Below are 22,028 nucleotides of genomic sequence, written 5' to 3' on the forward strand. Positions count from 1 at the left end.
TCTAGTCAAAGCTATGGTTTTTCCAGTAGTCATGTATGGATATGAGAGTTGGACTATAAAGAAAGCTGAGTGCCGAAGAATTGATGCTTTTGAACTGTGGTGTTGAAGAAGATTCTTGAGAGTCCCTTGGATTGCAAGGAGATCAAACCAGTCAATCCTAAAGGAAATCAGTCCTGAACATTCACTGGAAGGATGATCCTGAAGCTGAAGTTCCAGTACTTTGCTCACCTGAGGTGAAGAGCTGACTCATTGGAAAAGACCCTGATGCTGAGAAATTTGAAGGCAGGAGGAGAAGGGGACGACAGAGAATGAGATGGTTGGATGTCATCACTAACTCAATGGACATGAGTTTGAGTAAATTCTGGGAGTTGGTGATGGACAGGGAGGCCTGGCGTGCTGCAGTCCATGGGGTTGCAAAGAGCTGGACACAACTAAGCAACTGAAATGAACTGAGCACTCAGGGAAAACTAGTTAACTAGAATCTAGTGAGCGTAAAAGTGTTGGTCACTCAGTCGTGTCTGATTCTTTCCATCCCCATGGACAATAGCCCACCAGGTTCTTCTGTCCATGGAATTCTCCAGGAAGAATACTGGAGTGGGTTACCATTCCCTTCTCCCGAGCATCTTCCCAGCCCAGGGATTGAACCTGAGTCTCCCGCACTGCAGGCAGATTCTTTACCATCTGAGCCATCAGGGAAGCCTGTAACTAGAATCTAACCTGCTGGGTATTTGAGCAGAACTGACCTGGGGAAAGGTAAATGACCAACTCCAGTCCAATCTAGCTGTTGTGTCTCACTGAATGGAGGGAGAGACAAATTAAAACTTGTCATAAAAACGTCCAAAAAAATAATGGGGAAAGATGGATGGGGTATCAGAAGTCATCTTTACAATTCTCCCTTCAAACATACCCTTTCATCTCCCACTTCTCCTACTGGTATAATTTAAGCCGTGGGCTACTCTACTTAAAACTTCTTGAATGAATTATATTTTGGCCTTGGGGAAATGTCGAAGCAGTCAGTGCACAGACAGACTGGGTGAAGAAGCTGTGGGGGCAGAGAGCCCGCCTGGCCCAGGAGTCCAAGCATCTGATCATCCACCCTGGACACCATGCTTTTTCCAGCCCATCACTCTGAGCTCAAGAATGTCTCATGCAAGGCAGCCAAGGGGTGGGGTGGGCTTGGAGCTGGGTGAGGACTTCCTTATGTCTCATAGGTCACAAATAACAAGCTGGCAGCTGATTTCCATGGTTCTCTCTGCATCTCAGAATTTCTGGTACAAAGTAAAAAGCTGTTAAGTGGAAAGAAAAATGGATCCGGAAATGCAATGGCATGAACTAGTTTATGGTACAGGTGCTGTTAACTCTGATGTTTGCAGAAAGCAAGTTCATGACTCAGGTTACTAAAGCTGAATTTCATAAACATTTTTCCCTTGGGGGAATCTGAACTGTATACTATTAGCCTTCCTGCCAGTGAGTTTCATTGCCTAATGCTTACAGTGGCACCCAGAATACATTTTATGCTAAGCCTGGAGGCAGCCCTGAGTCAGCTTTTCCCATTACCCATACACCTAAGCCATCCGAGAGACAGATTATACAGAGTGAAGTAAGCCAGAAGGAAAAACACCAATACAGTATACTAACGCATATATATGGAATTTAGAAAGATGGTAACAATAACCCTGTGTACGAGACAGCAAAAGAGACACTGATGTATAGAACAGTCTTATGGACTCTGTGGGAGAGGGAGAGGGTGGGAAGATTTGGGAGAATGGCATGGAAACATGTAAAATATCATGTATGAAATGAGATGCCAGTCCAGGTTCGATGCACGATACTGGATGCTTGGGGCTGGTGCACTGGGACGACCCAGAGGGATGGTATGGGGAGGGAGGAGGGAGGAGGGTTCAGGATGGGGAACACATGTATACCTGTGGCGGATTCATTTTGATATTTGGCAAAACTAATACAATTATGTAAAGTTTAAAAATAAAATAAAATTAATTAAAAAAAAAAAAAAAAAGAAAGAAACACCTCTGGAGGAGATGCTGCTGAGCCTCTTCAATATTCTGGCCTTCTCCCCAACCAAGAACTTCTCCCTGAGGTTTGAACTAGCTGACTTTTAACACAAGCATGCATGTCTGTTTTCTCTCCCTTTGTGCAGGAATAACTAGCTGCTTCAACTTTTGGGAGGGGCAAATGAGAACTCTCCAAGTTAGAAAAATGGCCCTCAAAAACCCACATCCCTCACAGGCTCTCAGAAGCCCGAAATTCCATGCTTGTCTCTAACCTTAGTGTTGATTCTCTGGGAGGCAAGCTCTCTGAGCAATGAAGACCATTAGCTAAGTTCTTTTGGAAATCTGACAGCCTCACACTGCACCCTGGTTCCTGTGGGCACATCTGCGGCCCAGTAGGGGAGTGAAATTGGATGCAGTCCTTCCCCCACTTCCCAACTTCACTGTTTAAACGGCACAGTTTTAGATGTGGTAGGTGGTAGGCAAGAAAAGCATTGTTACACTTTGGCCACCATCTTCAACATTGTTCATCATCCATTCAACACTTGAACTGCTGATTCCAGGGAGCTACCTTGTAGGGTGGGTTTGTAGAAAGACAAAGCACTGGTGATTTTTATTTCCCAAACCTTGCATGCAACAACAGCCCCATGGAATGTTCAACAGCCCTTGCCACAACATGCCTCTTCCTGCTGACACTTGGCATTTTTGTTTTCTCAGTAAAAAAAAATCATTCTTATCCACCCCCACAAAAGGCAAACTTGCCTGTGGGATGGTAATGTCTTATCTAAATTTCTGTCTATCCCTTCATGGGGTCTTGCACACAGGAGGCTTTCCATAAATATTTGTTAGCTGGATTGAAAAAATGATTAAATTAACGAGTAAAACTAGAACCCAGGCTTAGTTGTTTTCTATGCAGGTATCAAAAAAAGAAAATGTTTAATAGGATGGAGGTAAAAACAGACTGGGAATTTTGTATTTTCAACTCCAGTACTCCTAATACTTCCCTCCTGCTGGGCAAAGCACCCAGGCAGAAAAGGAACTTGGTTTAGACCATACTGCTTACAGCTTTGCCCAGCACTGCTTCACAGGCCTCAAAGTTGAGACTGAGGGGCAGAGACCCTCACTGCCCTTCACAGCCCTGTGAGGAGGTAACTATGACAAAGTGGGGTCCTGGGGATTCCATGGTTATTTTGGTTTTTTAAAAAAGTTACTAGTTGGTGTAATATAAGAGTCCAAGAATAAGAATTGGGGGATAACCATTTTCATGACAAAAATGCACACTTAAAGACATGCACAATCATCAAGTGATCTAACATGCAGAAATTTAGGCGGGTGGTGACAATGACAATGTGAAGATGATCCAAATGTTATTCTGAACACCAAGGCATCATCTGGGGTCTTAACAATGACCATGAGCACAGGGAACTCTTCTCAATACTCCATTATAACCTACATGGGAAAAGAATCTGAAGAACAGATATATGTATAACTGATTCACTTTGCTTACAGCAGAAACTAACATAATATTGTAAATCAACTATACTCCAATAAACACACACACACACACAAAACACAGTGACCACAGCTCAGCAAGTTTTCCAGGCTTTGCTTTCCATGCACATTTTGTGTCATCCTAGTCTAACTCAAAAGATCTAATCCCACAAGATCACCTATAATTAGAGAGTGATGATGCATTCTTAGAAGACAAATATAGACACCAGAGGTGATGCATCAGCAGTCTGAAAATAATTAATGCTTATCCTCACAAGGCCACCTACACCAAGGCACTTGGGAACAGTTCAACCATCGCCGTGTCACAGAAGGCTGGCAAAATCATTTTTCTTACCTGCAGAAGTAGGTCACAGCAAGAACATTTGGCAAAGAAAAACCAGAGTGGACATGAATGGGTTTTGTGACACAGTCTTTTCATTTCTCAGCTCAATGCAAGACAATCTCTGGGTCACTGTACTTGCTAATCATCTCCCTCCTTGGTAACAGGACCAGAATGAGGCTTGGAAATGCGGTATTAGGGGACAGAGCAAAAAGCCCCACTGCCAGAATACTGCTGCTACACTGAATTACCAGGGCTCAAGCACTTCAGGCAGCCACTGGGTTTTGATTTTATCTCCAGTGATATGAAAATAAAAACGACCATCATAAACGAGCACACCGATCAGGAATCTGAGCTAGGCAGTACAGAGGCAAAGAGGCTAAAGGTTACTGCATTTCTCTCAGCAGCCTTTTAAACTCAGCATACGGCCCCCATGTGGGACATTTTATTTCTGGTGAGACTAGTATTTAAACTCAACCAGTCAGACTTTACAACATGAGTGACGTCTGTTTTCCCTAGCATCACTGCCTTCTAAACAATGACTGCTTTTCCCAATGAGGATGAAGAAGGTAGAAACAAGAGGTGGACAGGAGCGAGAAGTGGAACCGTGACATTCACACTCATTGTGTGATCTCATTGTGTGATCAGAGGGCTGAAATCCACCTGCCCAAGAGCTTTATCCTGTTATCCCTCAGAAAGGTTCAACCCACATCCTATACTTGCAACTTTCTCTGGCTAATGCTATGTCTCCTGACCATCAATCAGGCGCTTGTGTTCAGACCAACTAATGCTGAACTGTCTTCCTAGGGAACAGACAAATTGTTTCCAGGACACCAGGCTTCTCTCCTAATTTGTGTCCTTTCAGATCTACTTTTATTTTTTTAATTGAAGTATAGGTGATGTACAATAGAATGTAAGCTGTAGGTATACAATACAGTGATTCACAATTTTTAAAGGTTATACCCCATTTACAGGTAATATAAAATACTAGCTATATTCCTTGGGTTTATAACATATCCTTGTAGCTAATTTTATATGGAATAGTTTGAACCTCTTAATCCCCTTGGAGAAGAAAATGGCAACCGACTCCAGTGTTCTTGCCTAGAGAATCCCATGAACAGAGGAGCCTGACAGGCTACAGTCCTTGGGGTCGCAAAGAGGGACATGACTGAGCATGCATGCTTAATCCCCTACCTCTAAATGCCACTCCCTCTTCCCTCTCTCCACTGGTAACCACTAGTTTGTTCCCTGTATCTGTGAGTCCATTTGTTTTTGTTATATTCACTAGTTTTTTACCTACTTTTAAAGGGATGTGCTCTGAAGTTCTGGTAAGGGCTAGGACCCGTCCCCTGGCTCCAATTCAGAGATATTCATTTAGTGCAGTCCGTCCTCCCTTTCCTCCCACCCCCGACGCACTAAAAAGCTTTCCACTGTCCTTTTTTTCTCCCTTACTTTTCTTTCAGCTCAGAGCAATCCTATTTCATTTTTCACAGAATACGATTTTCTGTGTCCGCTTTATCATTTTTACCCCTCTCAGTGTCATTAATGACCTTCGAGCTTAGTCAGTTATTCTATGCTTTTTCCTTCCACATTCATCCTTATTTCTCTCCCATTTCAGCACTGAAGGACAGTTGTACAATGAGTAAATTGTAAAGTTATGTCCCAGTTCCCCTAGGGACAATCTTCTTCCTTGAGCTATTAAGTTGGAAAATGGCTTTTTAAAAAAACATCAAGGTTTTGTCACAGAGCAGGTGCAATCATTACAATGTGAAATTAGTCCTTTTTCCAGCGAAAGTGGTACAATACTTTACTTGTAACTGCACAAAGGGATTTAGGAAATGGAATATAAAAAAACCTATCAAGAGCTTTAGAGAGTTATGTGCAAAGTTATGTGATATTTTGTTCCTGCAATACAGACAATAAAGCCATACTGGTGTGGAATGCCAAAGTTTTGCCTTCTGGTTTTGCTATTGCAAAATCAGCTCATTTAAACTTTGGAGAATGACCTGCTTTTCCTCCATGCATGCATCCACTTAGTCTCTGCTCCCTATATTCACTGGGTTCCTCCAATGTGTCAGGCAGGGTGATGAATTAAAAGAAAACCAAAAGAAAAAAAAAGAAAAAGCAATCCTTTTTATCCTGAAAAACACGTCAATAATTATCCTCTATTCTAGGCGAGGCTCTCACTTCAAAAATTATCTCACAAATTGTATTTACTTGCAGAAAATGAGGCGGTGCAGTAATAATAAACCTGCCTGCAGGCAGATTCACTAAGGCAGATGTGGTTTTACAGCACTCTGTAAAATCCACAACTGTTTGCTAGTTATTAACTGGCAGCCCAGTGGGCTTGGGCTACATCGGGAGAAAAAAAAAAACAGCCCAGGCTTGGATTCTTGCTCTGTGGTATGAGGCTCATTTGGCTTTCACTTGGCCTCTCTGAGCCTCAGTTTCCTCCTGTGAAAAGCAGGACTAGCATTTCCCAGAGAGTGGTTCTTAGGACTGAATGAGATCCAATTGACATGGTTTCTTTAACCGTGCCTGATGCCAAGTCAATGCACCATAAATTATAATTTTAGCAGCATCATTATCATGACTGGAGTTTACAGCCTGGGAGATAGGACTGATCCAAATCAGGCATTCTTTTTTTTTTTTTCTCAGAAAGAGAATGGCAAGACTAATTTCAAGGAGGTAGAGGAGACCTGGGTTGAAAATCGTAGTGCATCCCTCGGTCCTAGCCTCCCCCCTCTTCTCTGAGTTGTGTGCCTACTTCCTTCGCTTATGTACCCCAATTATTCATTACCTCCATGAATGAGCCTCTACATCAGCACCCTGTCAGTGATCCTTCCCTGTCACAATGATATTTCCTTCTATCGAGCCCAAACTTATTTAGAGATAGCTTAACTCGGGGAAATAGCTGACCACTTTAAACGAGTCAAACAAAAGGAAGAAAATAAAAATCAATTTTCTTTTTGCTTGTGGATGGAGATGATGGAAGAGGAAAAGAAGGACACAGATAACTGGACTAAAAAAAACGAGACTTAATAATCCAAACTTAACAAAAGGAACTGATGCTTGGCTGCAGAGAGGATTATTGATTTCATTGTTCACCTCAATTTGGCTCACTGAATTGTAGAATACTGGAGAGTATTGTAGAGCCGGAAAAGATCTCAAAAAACATTCAGTCTAATCCCATCTTTTTAGAGAAACTGAGGCCCAGAGAAGTCTTAAATGCAACCCAGCTCATGGCTACAGACCTACAACCAGACTTTACGTCTCTTACAGTTTCATTCCAAAAAGAATCTTAAATGATTTGGGTGTAGTATGTTTAGGTGGTTGAGGTTATCATATTTTGTCTCCATTTGTCTCCTGCCATGGTCTTCGTGTACCATGAAAAAGATGCAGTCTGAATAAATGGGTCTGGACTGGTGGGTTTTACTTTATGTGTTCCATGGTGGTGGTGGAGCAGTCTATGCCCTGACATTGCAGACAGAATTCTAAGTGGATAGACATTTTTCTAGGGATAGGATCCAAAACTTTAACATACTCCCAAAGGTGCCAGTGAGCAAAACAAAGTTAAGTGAGTAGACTGGGCCAGAGATAGGAACGGCAAGCCCAGGGTTTCCACGCTCTGCAGGCAGGGCTGCAGGTCGGAAACACCAGGGCAGACGAGGAGGGTGCGCGAGGAGCTGGTCCGCAGAGTGGACTTCACCCTCTAACTTGGCTTCAGGCAGTGTGGCTTTACTTTCTACCTGCTTTTGAAATCTGTGGTCTGCTTAGTTTGCCGAAGGAAAGGCTTCTGCTGCTGAGAGCAGTGAGGCTGAAACTACCATTAGAATATACCCTGTAAAATCTCAACAAAGGTGTCAAACTGTTCATTGAAATAATAATAATTTATAGCATTCTGCCAAGAGCCCTCTTGCGCCTGACTGTCTCTGTTGCCAATCTATTACTTTCATGTTTAACAATCAAAATGACAGATACATCGTGCCTTCTCAACATCTTCATGTTTGCCTACTGGTGGCAAGAAAATAAGGACCAGGCATTGGAAGTGGCCATGGAAAAAAGAGCCCGAGCCCATTCTTTCTCATTCTGAGAGGATAATGGAAATTATCTTTTCTGTTTGCCTGGCATCTCACAGGCTCATCTTCGTCCCAGAGGTCTAGGTGCTGCTTACAGATGTATCAGAAACCCCCAGGGGTTGCCCACATTTTTTTCTTTAAAAATCACCCCAAAAATACTCTCCCCTCCATTTTTCTCAGGCAATAAAGATGTGAGGGCATATATTTATAAATAAGACATTTAACCTTTTTGTAATGTTTGATAACTTGAGATGGAGAAAAAAATGAGAACTAGCAAAATGCAATAAAGCTTAGAAAGCAATATATTTGGTCATTTTCACCCCAAATTAGAACTCTGTGTCCCTAAGATACGAGCCTAAATAATGTGGTTTCTGTTGCATTAACCTAAAGCTATAATATGGCAAAAGTAGATTATAAGAGATCACATTAAAAAAAGCTAAAACCTTAGCAGCAGCTAGCAGGAATATTTTTGGTAAGCAATCACTCTTACAGATTCAGTTATAAACATCAGGATCACTGTCTGGGCCTGAGTGGGTTTGTACGAAATTCAAGTACAATTAGATGATTTTAAAAACAAGTACCTGGTGAGATACGTCCATGGGGCTGCAGAGTCAGACACAACTGAGTGCGTGCACATGCTCACACACATACACACAGACACAAGTGCAAATGTATCACTTCAAAAATAAGTATTGTACTGAAAAATGATCACCCCAAAAGATGTTTTTATATTTGAAGTTTGCTATCTCTCTTCTCTGCTTTTACCTTCTGACTTCACATGGTAATGAAGGCTGACAGAGCCCAGGGTTGAAGAGGTACTCAGCAATCAGCTGGTTCACTCTCTCTCTCTCCAGTTCTCCACAAGTCTAACCATTTCTACTTGTCCATATGGTCTGTCCCCTGGAATTAGAATTTTTAAAGCTATTCTCTCCTTGAATAGTTGGGCCGACATGCAGCAATGTTCTGGACACTGTGAATTATATAAGGTGATGTTCCCGTTTTCAAGGAATTTATGATCTCATTGGAAACTTTGGAACTACACTTCAGCAGTTACAGTCATAGTAGGCAATGGCAGCCTGAGCAGGAAGTGATAAAAGCACAGGAGTTAATTTTAGTCTTTTTTGGGATCCTTTATAGATCCTAATATCAGGTTTATAACATAGCTTGTTGAACTAGAGTAGTATATAGACAGCAGAGACTAGGGACCAGGTCTCCAAGAGTAATAGAAGTTGATGATCAAAATTAGAAATAGAGGGAATAATCACAGGGATAAAAGAAAAGAACCACTTACTTAGCATTTATCTTTCTCTAAGCACCTGTCATATACTCTTTGACTTTATAATTACAATTCTCATAAAGTAACTAATACTATTAATATACAGATGAACAAACAGAAGCTCAGAGGGGTCTTACAGTCAGCATGTAGAAGGGCTTAGCTTTCATACCACACCTGTCTGATTTCTGAGTCCACGCTTAAAAAAGGATCGATTACTGAACCTATCATTTCCGAGACTCTGCGCGTTAAATATCTAGTATTTGATGTCTTATTTAATTATGAAATATAGCAAAGTTCATAAAGTATTCAGACATTTCTGTAGAAAGTTTACTAATATCTAAGTATGTAATAATTTTCTACTCCTCACATTAATACACCTTAAAGAATATTACTAGAGCATCTTTAAGATGACAACAAAGAAGACCATGGGGCATACATTTTGTTTCCATAAACTCATATAGAGTGCTGGCACATTCAGAATATATTAATAACTGGTAAATTACTTAGTATTTTATTTAGCTCCCATGTATGGAACACTGACTTGAATGGGAGATATATAAGTATTGGGGTGGATAAAATGATGTTGGCGAGTAAAAGAAGATACAAGTCAGATAAAGATTTTATGGTACTGTTTTAAGAAAATGACTATAAACACATATCATCTGCACACACTGCAAGTATAACTTTAAAACAGGAAAAACAAATACAATGGGATCTACCCCCAGCATATGGAAAGGGCACTTACACAGGTACCATCTGTTGCTTGGAGAAAGTTAGCTGAAGGTATGCTCATATCTGGATGCGACAACCAATTGGGGGAGTTACAGGTAACACCTGTGCATGTTCAGTTGTCCCACCTCCATGCCAACCTCAGACACGGAAGTTATTAAAATCTGGTTTCTACCCACTGATCCTGAAAACTAACACTGATGACTGTAGAGAAGTGATACAGGGGGCGCTTAGAGACCAAGAGAAAAGCTAAGATTCTGCCTCAAAAATCTTGCTTTCTCCTCCTTTTCTAAAGGACGTGGAACAAAATGACAGTACAAAATGAGAATTTTTTTTTCTAATGCTTTTTCCTAGCATTGAAAGGAATACATTCTTATAAAGAAAATGAATGTCCACCTTCTCTCGAGAGATCACAGAGGCTCTAATGGGAAGAAAGAAAAAGGAAAAGAGGAGAAAGTGAGGAGGCGGGACCAGTGCACAGACAGCAGTGAATGCCAGGAAGAAAACTAAGGTAATGACTGAGTTTTTGCTGCAGTTTTATATCTCTCTTCCAGTCATCATTTAGTTTCTGAAGGGACAAGACAAATTTACCCTTCTATCAGGGAAATAAAGGGTAAGCCAAAATCTTTTCTCTACTGAAGCTTACTGTCACACAAGCCCTTCACAAATCTGAGCTTTTTTTGCTGTTTACATGCATGACATAACTATTATGAGGTTTTTAAAAGTCACTTTACAAATGAGAAAATGATGCTATCAGGCATTAAGAAACACACCTGAGTTTACTTGATGAAAAAGTTCAAAAGAATACCAAAGCATTTTCCATAACAGATTCCGAGTTTAGCTTAGATAAAGTACCACAGAAGCATAAGGTTTGGTATTGTTATTCAGTTGCTAAGTCATGCCCTACTCTCTGCAACTCCACGGACTGCAGCACGCCAGGCTCCTTTGTCCTCCACTATCTCCTGGACTACGGTATAATGAGATACAAACCAGTGCACTGTCTTTATTTGCTACTACGGATTCATTCATAAAAGAACTTATAAGATGGCTTTTGCTGTCCTGGCCTTACCTCATGCATAGAAGGTGCAGAAAAGACCCTAATGAGCATAACTCCTGGCCTTCCTTACTCTTGAGGCAAGAGCTTCCAAGGCTAGGGAAGTTGGCGGCCCCACAAGGAAAAAACAGAATTCCTGAGATGAAAGTCAGGGGAGGGGTGGGTTAAGTTCCAAAGTGGTGGCAACTCCTGCTCTTTTTATAGTTTCTGGCCATAAAAGTAACCTGACCTGGGAGGGCAGATGACTACAAGGTCAAGGTCATCAGTGGAGGTCCCAGAGGCAGCAGCATGGATCTCAATGACTAGCCTGGCACAGAGGAAGTCAAAACCCTAGGGAAACCATTTTTCTGGATTTGGACAGAGTGTCTTCCCAGAAACCTTTTTCTTCATTTTCCTGGACTGATAAAGACTGGTTACTTTGGAGAAACAACTGGCTGACTAGGAGAGAGAAAACTTGCTTGAGAAAAACACAGACATGGCAATTTCAACATCTACCCCCAAACTGCCAAATAGGAAACAATGTCACACACACACAAGAAGGTTCAATATAAACATTCACTAACCTGAGAAGCGGAGAAGGCAATGGCAAGCCACTCCAGCACTCTTGCCTAGAAAATCCCATGGATGGAGGAGCCTGGTAGGCTGCAGTCCATGGGGTCTCTACAAGTCGGACATGACTGAGCGACTTCACTTTCACTTTTCACTTTCACACAATGGAGAAGGCAATGGCAACCCACTCCAGTGTTCTTGCCTGGAGAATCCCAGGGAAGGCAGAGCCTAGTGGGCTGCCGTCTATGGGGTCGCACAGAGTCGGACACGACTGAAGTGACTTAGCAGCAGCAACAGCAACCTGAGAAGACAGGACTTCAAACAACACCATATGAAATTACTAAGAAAAGTCATTTTCCAAGTCTGATTTCTAACATTAAGGCTCAGTTGGGGAAAAAAAAGTATATAAATTAAAAAAACACATTTTCATAAAGAGAACTACTATATATTAACACTATAACCAAATACCACACAGTTGGCTAAAGTTGTGGGAGAAAAGTGTTTTGGGATGAATTATGGACCAAAAGGGATCCACAATTAATCTCTAAAATCTGTAACCAAAGTTTCCCTTCCCATCCAGGCTAATAAATGCGCTTTGGGATTTGATATTCAGAAAATCCTTGGGAAGTATTCTAGGAGTAATTTTTCTCTGAGGAGGCAAAGTAGTAAAGAAAGGAAGTTAAATTGCCTTCACTACTCCTTTGATATGCTTATCTTTTTAATAGGGTAACAGCATGCTGATCTATAATAACACAATTTAAATGGAAATTTAAGATATATTACACATTTTGATGCCTTTAAAAATAGCAATGTACCAAGTCTAAAAAGATTTCATCAGGCATAATTTAACCTTTTCATGATGATCCAAGGTCAAGATTATAAATTTCTTATTAGTTATGTTTGTTGTTGTTTAGTTGCTCAGTCGTGTCCAACTCATTTGTGACCCCATGGTCTATAGCCCGCCAGGCTCCTCTGTCCATGGGATTTTCTGGGCTAGAATACTGGAATGGGTTGCCATTTCCTCCTCCAGAGGATCTTCCTAACCCAGGGATCAAACCTGGGTTTCTGAATCTTCTGCATTGCAGGTGGATTCTTTACCACGGAGCCACTGGGGAAGCCCATTAGTCCTGTTCAGTTCAGTCGCTCAGTTGTGTCCAACTCTTTGTGACCCCAGGGACTGCAGCATGCCAAGCTCCCCTGTCCATGACCAATTCCCGAAGCTTGCTCAAACTCATGTGCATTGACTCAGCGATGCCATCACCATCTCATCCTCAGTCATCCCCTTCTCCTCCTGCCTTCAATTAGTTCTGTGGTCCTGGGCAATTCATAAGAAACTTGCTAAGCGTAGGTGTCATCTTTGCCACATGAATGACAGTACTTCTCTCACAGAATAGTGATGGTAATAGTTGATTAAATAAAATCAGCCCTGTATAACACTTGGCATAGAGCTCACTGCATTCTTCCATACTCAAAATGGTATCTACTGCTACTTTTAACATATTTCTCTGCTCTTGGTTGTGACCTAGAAAATTAAACTGACCTATGAGTGCAGGTCAGAAAGACCTTAGAAAGATCTCTCTTTTAAGAAAACAAAAGATCTAATTCCAATACTGTAGACCTGATGTCAGAAGAAGTCCTCTCAGTATAAAAGACTAAATATGCTGAATAAACATTAAAAAAAAAAAAATTAAAGCCCATAGTTTATCTGTTAGAAGAAGAACTGAATCCCCTGGCGGGAAAAGAATCCGGTGCCTCCTAGTAAGCCAGGGCTGAAGAAAGAGTTTCCCTAAGGCCTCTTCCCATTTTGAAGGTCTAGAGTATGAGCTTTAGCTTGTGGGATTTTGGTAGTCAGAGGAAAAGCCTGGGGCCCTGCAAAATAGGAGGTTGGGTCAGAATCCCTGCCTCTCCCTTGCAATGAACAACTTGGGGAAACAAAAAACCCATGTTCTAGAAGCAGACAGTGGGTGAGCCTGCTTGCCTGCCTTGGTCTTGACTCAGAGCCTGGCATGGGGAGCAGGGGAAAGGCACCCCTGATAATTCCTAACCCCAGGTCAACACTAGTGCACGTTTGGAATTAGAATTCACCATGTTTATGGAGCCTCACAAATAATCCTCTCTGCAGGATCATACCTTCCACCCAGGCCTCGAAGAACTCCCACAGATGAGGTTTCAAGGAGAGCATGAGCTTGCCGGCACAGTTATCCTATAGGTGAGCAGCTTAGCAGGAACAAGGCATAGAATCAGATCCACAGAGCAGAAGGGATTTTAATTATGGACAAATAGATAATAAGTATGTATAAAGAAATAAAACAAGTATCAAATGTATGCCAAGGGAACATGAGACTTTCAAAACTTATAGGTGGATCTGAAGAACCTAACAGTATTTCTGAAAACAAAAAATATAAAAATTGACATCAGAAATATAATGGAGAAGGCAAAACACAAGATGGGACATCGTTGAAGTGGTTAACTAGTGATTAAGAAGAAATAATAGTTGTACTAGCTAGCAAGGTCATGCTCAAAATCCTCCAAGCTAAGCTTCAACGGTACATGAACCAAGAACTGCCAGGCGTATAAGCTGGACTTAGAAAAGGCAGAGGAGCCAGAAATCAAACAGCCAACATCCAGTGGGTCATAGAAAAAGCAAGAGAATTTCAAAAAAAATTTACTTCTGCTTCACTGAATACATTAAAGACACTGACTATGTGGATCACAACAAACTGTGGACAATTCTTAGAGATGGCAATACCAGACTACCTTACCTGCCTCCTGAGAAACCTGTATGCAAGTCAAGAAAACAGTTAGAACTGAACATGGAACAATAGAATGGTTCAAAACTGGGAAAGAAGTGCATCAAGGTTGTCTATTGTCACCCTGTTTCTTTAACTTGGGCTTCCCTGGTTGCTCAGATGGTAAAGAATCTGTCTGCAGTGCAGATCAGGGTTCGATCCCTGGGGTGGGATAATGCACTGGATCCCTTGGCTACCCACTCCAGTATTCTGGCCTAGAGAATTGCAAGGACTGTACAGTCCATGGGGTTGCAAAGAGTCAGACATGACTGAGTGACTTTCAGTTCATACTTATTTAACTTATATGCAGAGTACATTATGTGAAATGCAGGGCTGGATGAACCACAAGCTGGAATCAAGACTGATGGGAGAAATACCAATAACCTCAGATATGCAGATGACACCACCCTTATGGCAGAAAGTGAAGAGGAAATAAAGAGCCTCTTGATGAAGGTGAAAGAGGAGAGTGAAAAAGCTGGCTTAAAACTCAGCATTCAAAAAACTAAGATCAAGGCATCCAGTCCCATCATTTCATGGCATACAGATGAGGAAACAGTGGAAACAGCGACAGACTATTTTTCTTGGGCTCCAAAATCACTCCAAATATTGACTGCAGCCATGAAATTCAAAGACACTTGCTCTTTGGAAGACGAGCTATGACAAACCTAGACAACGTATTAAAAAGCAGAAACATCACTTTGCTGACAAAGGTCCATATAGTCAAAGCTATGGTTTTTCCAGTAGTCATGTATGGATGTGAGAGTTGGACTATAAAGAAGGCTGAGCACCAAAGAAATGCTTTCGAATTGTGTTGTTGGAGATGATTCTTTAGAGTCCTTTGGACTGAAAGGAGATCCAACTAGTCAATCCTAAAGGAAATCAATCCTGAATATTCATTGGAAGGACTGATGTTGAAGCTGAAATTCCAATACTTTGGCCACCTAATATAAAGAGCTGATTCATTAGATAAGACCCTGATGCTGGGAAAGATTTAAGGTGGGGGGAGAAGGGGACGACAGAGGATGAGATGGTTGTATGGCATCACTGACTTGATGGACATGAGTTTGAGCAAGCTCTGGGAGATGGTGAAGGACAGGGAAGCCTGGTGTGCTGCAGTCCATGGGGTTGCAAAGAGTAGGACACAGCTGAGCGACCAAACAACACAACAATAGTTGTACTGTACCACACTGTGCCTAGTTGCTTAGTCATGTCGGATTCTTTGTAACCCCTTAAATTAAGCTTTGTAATACTCTTTGTAGGTTAATTATACCTTCCCTGCATACCTGGTAATTCAAAATAGGTAAAGCAATGAAAAGAGGGTAATTTCTTTCTTAAGTAGAAACATGCATATGCAATACAGCATATAAAGAAAAGCCAGAGGGGTAAAAAACTTAAGTCTTAAAACAGCCATTGTTAAACACATTTCTTTCTTTATTCAAAAACATTTACTGACTTTCTATTATAAAGTGAGACACTGTACCTGACAAGATGCACAGTAATAAAAGCAAAAAAGGTACAGCCTTTCTCTTGAAGAGCGTTCAACTACTAACTGATAAAACAACATACTTTGGTGGAAAAGTAAATTGATATTAACTTTCTGGAGAGTAATTTGGTAAAATGTAGCAAAATAAAAAACATTAAAAATATTCATAACCCTTGACTTCAAAAATGATTATATATTCAGCTAAGGCTTATAGATAAGGAACATTCCTATAGTACAATTTTAATTTTTTTTCCAAAAGCTGTATTTGTTTCTGAAAACTGCTGAGTAACTTTAGTTTGTTCAGTCTCTAGTAGCACAAATTCTAAACACTGTATTTTGCTTCTCAATTCTATTGTATAACCTGAAAAGTGACTAGGCAATTTGTAAGCAATTAATTACTGGTTATAGAGTATGTTTAAAAAAAATCCTTGCCCAAGGACTTCCTCAACGGTCCAGTGGTTAAGACTCTGCCTTCTACTACAGAGGGCCTGGGTTTGATCCCTGGATGGGAACTAAGGTCCCATATATCACTGGGTGTGGCCAAAATTAAAATAAGAAAAAAAAAAAAAATATATATATATATATATACATACAGACACACACACACATATAAACAACAAGGACCAACTGCTAAAAAAAAAAAAAAAAAAAATTCCTTGTCCAGAAGGATACTAGTTTTATTTTTAAAATCACAGAATCTTCACATAAACTGGAAAAGTAAACCTAAGATATACATATTTCATCTTATTCTACGTTTTAAAAATGTCATCACTTGTTTCCTTTAAAAAATTTCCATCCATTCAAAAATATTTTGAAGTTTAACTGCCTGATTTAAGTGAGGCTGTAGAAATTTTATAGTATTTAAATTAAACCTTAACCTTGTTCTTGACTGAACCTAACTAAGAACTCTGTCAGAGTCCTTGTTGGCCTCCTGGTCATGTTTTTCCTAAGATATGGAATCTTATCTTTAATGGTTATCACTGGTCTCATCTTTACTGGTCATTATTAAATGAGCCCATTGAGAATGAGTCCCATTCAGCTGTGGTGTGACACGGCCCTACAGACCTACACTATCCACTGTTACTAACAGTAACTAGCTGACAATCTGTAACCTGCCTTATATGACATTCAAATAGAGACATCCGTCAGACATGGTAATCCAGTTCAATGCTGGCCTCAAGTAGTTTGGTATACCACCAGTGTGAACTGGTAAGATTCCAGTCATACTTGTCCTCCTCACCATTCAACAAAGGTATGTCTATGGCACTTGCTAAGGTTGATGAACACAGTTCATTTCTGATGAACTGTGGATTGAAGATGTGCATTGAGAATATCATAGAATAGAGAATGTTAGTTACTATCGTTCGGTCAGCATCAATGTTATTGACTTGAATGGTTTCCCCATTCTTGGCTCTAATGACATCTGGCTTGGTGGGCTTATGCCTGAGGTTATGTTCACAAAGAGGGCCAGATCCATCTCAAAGAACCCTCCTGCCAATGCAGGAGACATGAGGCATGGGTTAAATCCCTGGGTCAAGAAGATTCCCTGGAGAAGGGCATGGCAACCCACCTCAATATTCTTGCTTGGAGAATCCCATGGACAGAGGAGCCTGGTGGGCTATAGTACGTAGGGTCGCAAAGAGTTGAACACAGCTGAACCAACAATGCAAGCTTGAGGCGGTGACAGTGGCTACAAGTACAGCACCTCCTCCCTTCTTAGCCCTCAAGAAGACAATGTGGACATCCTGATAAGGTTACCACTAGGGTTAAAGGACACCGCCTTCCCAAAAATACGAGTGGTGCTTTACTTGCATTGAGACTGCCCCTGCAGTGAGTTTATAAGAGGACCAGAGATTTATTATATCCTTTGGCCATATTTTAAAAAGACCCAATTCCTGAGTCTTCAGTCCAAGACTTCAGTGTGATCTGGACCTGAGCTTTATTCTTAGAACTTCAGAGATTCTTTTCAATTATTTCTGTAAATATGGTAAGCTGGAGTCCCCATCAAACAGCAGGCCAAGTTCTGCCCAGAATTAAACAGGACTCCTTTGTGCCAGGCCTCCTGATCCCTGTTTTCCGTTTATCTGGGCAAATAAGAGTCTTCTCTTTCTGCTTCAGCTTTTCACATTTTTAAAGATCAAGACATGCCCCTTCCACTGCCGGGCATCGCCAAGACCCTCCTCTGTATGAATTATCTTTGTCACAAAGCTGCCTGCACTCTGCTGGGAAAGCAACGCTGATATTTTCTTTGCCTATATTCTGATTTTCCTGCTCATTTGTTCCATTTGCCTCTTTGCAGGATGGTAGGGAAGCCAGGACACAGGCCATAAAAGGTTTGTTTTGCCTGCCTTTGGAGGTGGTTCAGAATGATCAAATTTCTCTTGATGTTCCAGAAATCGGTTTATCACAATTATCTCTTGTCTATGTAAACTGTGGAGCATCTTTTGTTCCCTTGGCACAGACTCCTCAGACAAGGCCCTTTGTCATGGCTATGGTGGGGAGACCATAACCCCAAAGATGCTTTAACCCCAGGCCCAGAGAACAACTCTGTTTTTATCATATTAAAAACTGGAAACAGACTCAGGCTTCATGCAAATATTCATACAAATGAACATTATGCAGTCACTAAATATTATGTTTGAAAATCACACTAATGGCCAGAGAAACTATTCACAAAAATATAACATTAAAGGAAAAGAAGAAAAATCAATACTATTTATGATTGAATATCATATAGATATTACAAATCATGTTTTAAAGTGATAGAAATCAACTGCTAAAGTGAAAAGCCACAGACAGACTCTAGAGTGAGATCTGAGTTTGAATCTCACCCCTCTCATTTACAAGCTTTGTGAACCTGGGTGACTTAAAATCTTTCTGTGATTCTGTTTCCTCATGTGACAAAGGTAGACATTGACAGTACTTATATTAGGGACTCTAGAAAATATTCAATGAGTTAATATGTATAAAGTGCTTACAGGAGTGACTACCATATTGTAAACACTCAATAAATATTAGCTATTGTTGTTATCAAATGATCAGTTCAGTTCAGTTGCTCAGTCGTGTCTGACTCTTTGAGACCCCATGAACTGCACCACGCCAGGCCTCCCTGTCCATGACCAACTCCCGGAGTTCACCCAAACTCATGTCCATTGAGTCGGTGATGCCATCCAGCCATCTCATCCTCTGTCGTCCCCTTTTCCTCCTGCCCCCAATCCCTCCCAGCATCAGAGTCTTTTCCAATGAGTCAACTCTTCGCATTAGGTGGCCAAAGTATTGGAGTTTCAGCTTTAGCATCAGTCCTTCCAAAGAACACCCAGGACTGATCTCCTTTAGGATGGACTGGTTGGATCTCCTTGCAGTCCAAGAGACTCTCAAGAGTCTACTCCAACACCACAGTTCAAAAGCATCAATTCTTCGGTGCTCAGCTTTCTTCACAGTCCAACTCTCACATCCATACATGATCACAGGAAAACCATAGCCTTGACTAGATGGACCTTTTTTGGCAAAGTAATATTTCTGCTTTTTAATATGCTATCTAGGTTGGTCATAACTTTCCTTTCAAGGAGTAAGCGTCTTTTAATTTCATGGCTGCAGTCACCATCTGCAGTGACTGCAGTGATTTTGGAGCCCCCCAAATAAAGTCTGACATTATTTCCACTGTTTCCCCATCTATTTCCCATGAAGTGATGGGACCAGATGCCATGATCTTCATTTTCTGAATGTTGAGCTTTAAGCCAACTTTTTCACTCTCCTCTTTCACTTTCATCAAGAGTTTTAGTTCCTCTTCACTTTCTGCCATAAGGGTGGTGTCATCTGCATATCTGAGGTTATTGATATTTCTCCCAGCAATCTTGATTCCAGCTTGTGCTTCTTCCAGGCCAGCGTTTCTCATGAGGTACTCTGCATATAAGTTAAATAAGCAGGGTGACAATATACAGCCTTGATGTACTCCTTTTCCTATTTGGAACCAGTCTGTTGTTCCATGTCTAGTTCTAACTGTTGCTTCCTGACCTGCATATAGGTTTCTCAAGAGGCAGGTCAGGTGGTCTGTTATTCCCATCTCTTTCAGAATTTTCCACAGTTTATTGTGATCCACATAGTCAAAGGCTTTGGTGTAGTCAATAAAGCAGAAATAGATGTTTTTCTGGAACTCTCTTGCTTTTTCCATGATCCAGCAGATGTTGGCAATTTGATCTCTGGTTCCCCTGCCTTTTCTAAAACCAGCTTGAACATCTGGAAGTTCATGGTTCATGTATTGCTGAAGCCTGGCTTGGAGAACTTTGAGCATTACTTTACTAGCGTGTGAGATGAGTGCAATTGTGTGGTAGTTTGAGCATTCTTTGGCATTGCCTTTCTTTGGGATTGGAGTGAAAACTGACCTTTTCCAGTCCTGTTGCCACTGCTGAGTTTTCCAGATTTGCTGGCATATTGAGTGCAGCACTTTCACAGCATCATCTGTCAGGATTTGAAATAGCTCAACTGGAATTCCATCACCTCCACTAGCTTTGTTCATAGTGATGCTTTCTAAGGCCCACTTCACTTCACATTCCAGGATGTCTGGCTCCTGGTGAGTGATCACACCATTGTAGTTATCTGGGTCATTAAGATCTTTTTTGTACAGTTCTTCTGTGTATTCTTGCTACCTCTTCTTAATATCTTCTGCTTCTGTTAGGTCCATACCATTTCTGTCCTTTATTGAACCCATCTTTGCATGAAATGTTCCCTTGGTATCTCTAATTGTCTTGAACAGATCTCTAGTCTTTCCTTTTTTAATAATCTACATATATTAAATGATACAAGAAACTTAAATCCACAAAAGAAGAAAGCAGGATTTAACATTATGAAAAATATACTAGTTTTGTAAAACCAACTACCTTCTCTCTTGAGCTTCCGCCACACACCATGAGCTCTCCCATCCATGCACGTACAGAAAACTTCAGAAGGAAATACACTAAATGCTAATACTGAAGGATACGATTCTGGAAGTTTTATTTTTCCTTTTTAGGTATTTTTGTTTTTAAATATCCAATAGTTACTATATATTTCTTTTAAAATTAGAGAGAAATGCTTTTTTTTTTTTTTTAAAGGATTCTTGTTTCTTCCAGTTGAACCATGGCACTTTGCCTCAGAGCTCACGTTCTCATCTTTTTTTTTTTCTTCAAAGAGATCCAATTTAGGGACATGATTTTCAGGTTATTGGTAAGATAAGAGAATGATGACTAAAGAAAAACATATCAGAAATATCAGAACAATGTCTAAAGGAGACTAGCCTATATCAGAAAGGAAAAATTGGCAGGTTCCCACATCATGGAGGAGAAAAGTAATTTCCATTTTTCCATGTAGAGAAATGGGTTAGCTAGTGATGACACTCATGATAAAAGTCAGCACAAGGTTGGGGATAAGGAAAATGAGTTTCTCCCCCCAGATTTAATTTGCTTAGGTTTTGTGTTCATGGCCTACCAAAGTCAAGATTTGCTATGCACATGGGGACAGAAATTTGAATGATAAGGTTAAGTGACACAGATATGTCTGAAAACAAAGCCTCCTTTAAAAAATAAAATATATGATTTGAAGAAAGAATAATAAAGTCGCCTTTCTTTTAATCTGGATATATTTTCTTTATGACTCAATCTACTTTAACAAAAATGTCCCTGGAGCGCTGTCATATTTTCTGCCTGCCCAGCACCTTTTGAACATCCTTGCAATTTTTACGAAAGTTCTTTCTTTATTATTGGTCCTTCTTCCCTAGTTCCCTAGGTCAGAAGACAGAACACTTTCCCAATCTTTTATGAAGCCTAAAGAAGGAAATCTCAGCTTGCTTTCATTGTTCAGTAGCTACGTTGTGTCTGACTCTTTGTGAACCCATGGACTGCAGCACACCAGGCTTTCCTGTCCTTCACGATCTTCCTGAGTTAGCTCAAACTCATGTCCCTTCAGTCAGTGATGTTATCTAACCATCTCACCCTCTGCTGCCCCCTTCTCCGCTTGCTGTCAATCTTTCCCAGCATCAGTTTTTTCAAGTGAGTCAGCTCTTCCCATCAGGTGGCCAAAGTATTTACCCAATCTCTTTCTCAGACTTTTCATTTAATTTTCACTGTGACTTCTAAACATGAATGTAGAAATGGAGTGGAATCCATGTAAAAAGTGCAACATTTGGCCAGATGCTAAAATGGATCCTGGGAGCCACACACAGGAATGACTTTCTTTTTTAAGCCAATAGCTATCA

At 40.8% G+C, this 22,028-nt stretch overlaps 1 protein-coding gene across 5 annotated transcripts in view; it reads right to left on the reverse strand.

The window, feature by feature from the left end:
• Positions 1 to 22,028, reverse strand: part of UBE3D (ubiquitin protein ligase E3D) — a 175,852-nt gene that overhangs the window by 33,861 nt on the left and 119,963 nt on the right. The window contains exon 10 of one of the 5 annotated variants that reach the window (XR_009738401.1): positions 11,542 to 11,842. The exons of the other annotated variants lie outside the window; for them this stretch is intronic. The gene's annotated coding sequence lies outside the window, so the exon portion shown is untranslated. The remainder of the gene's footprint in view (positions 1 to 11,541; positions 11,843 to 22,028) is intronic. 5 annotated transcript variants of the gene reach the window in all.

This window comes from Bos javanicus, chromosome 9 (genome assembly GCF_032452875.1).
Source record: "Bos javanicus breed banteng chromosome 9, ARS-OSU_banteng_1.0, whole genome shotgun sequence".
NCBI classification, from domain to species: Eukaryota; Metazoa; Chordata; class Mammalia; order Artiodactyla; family Bovidae; genus Bos; species Bos javanicus.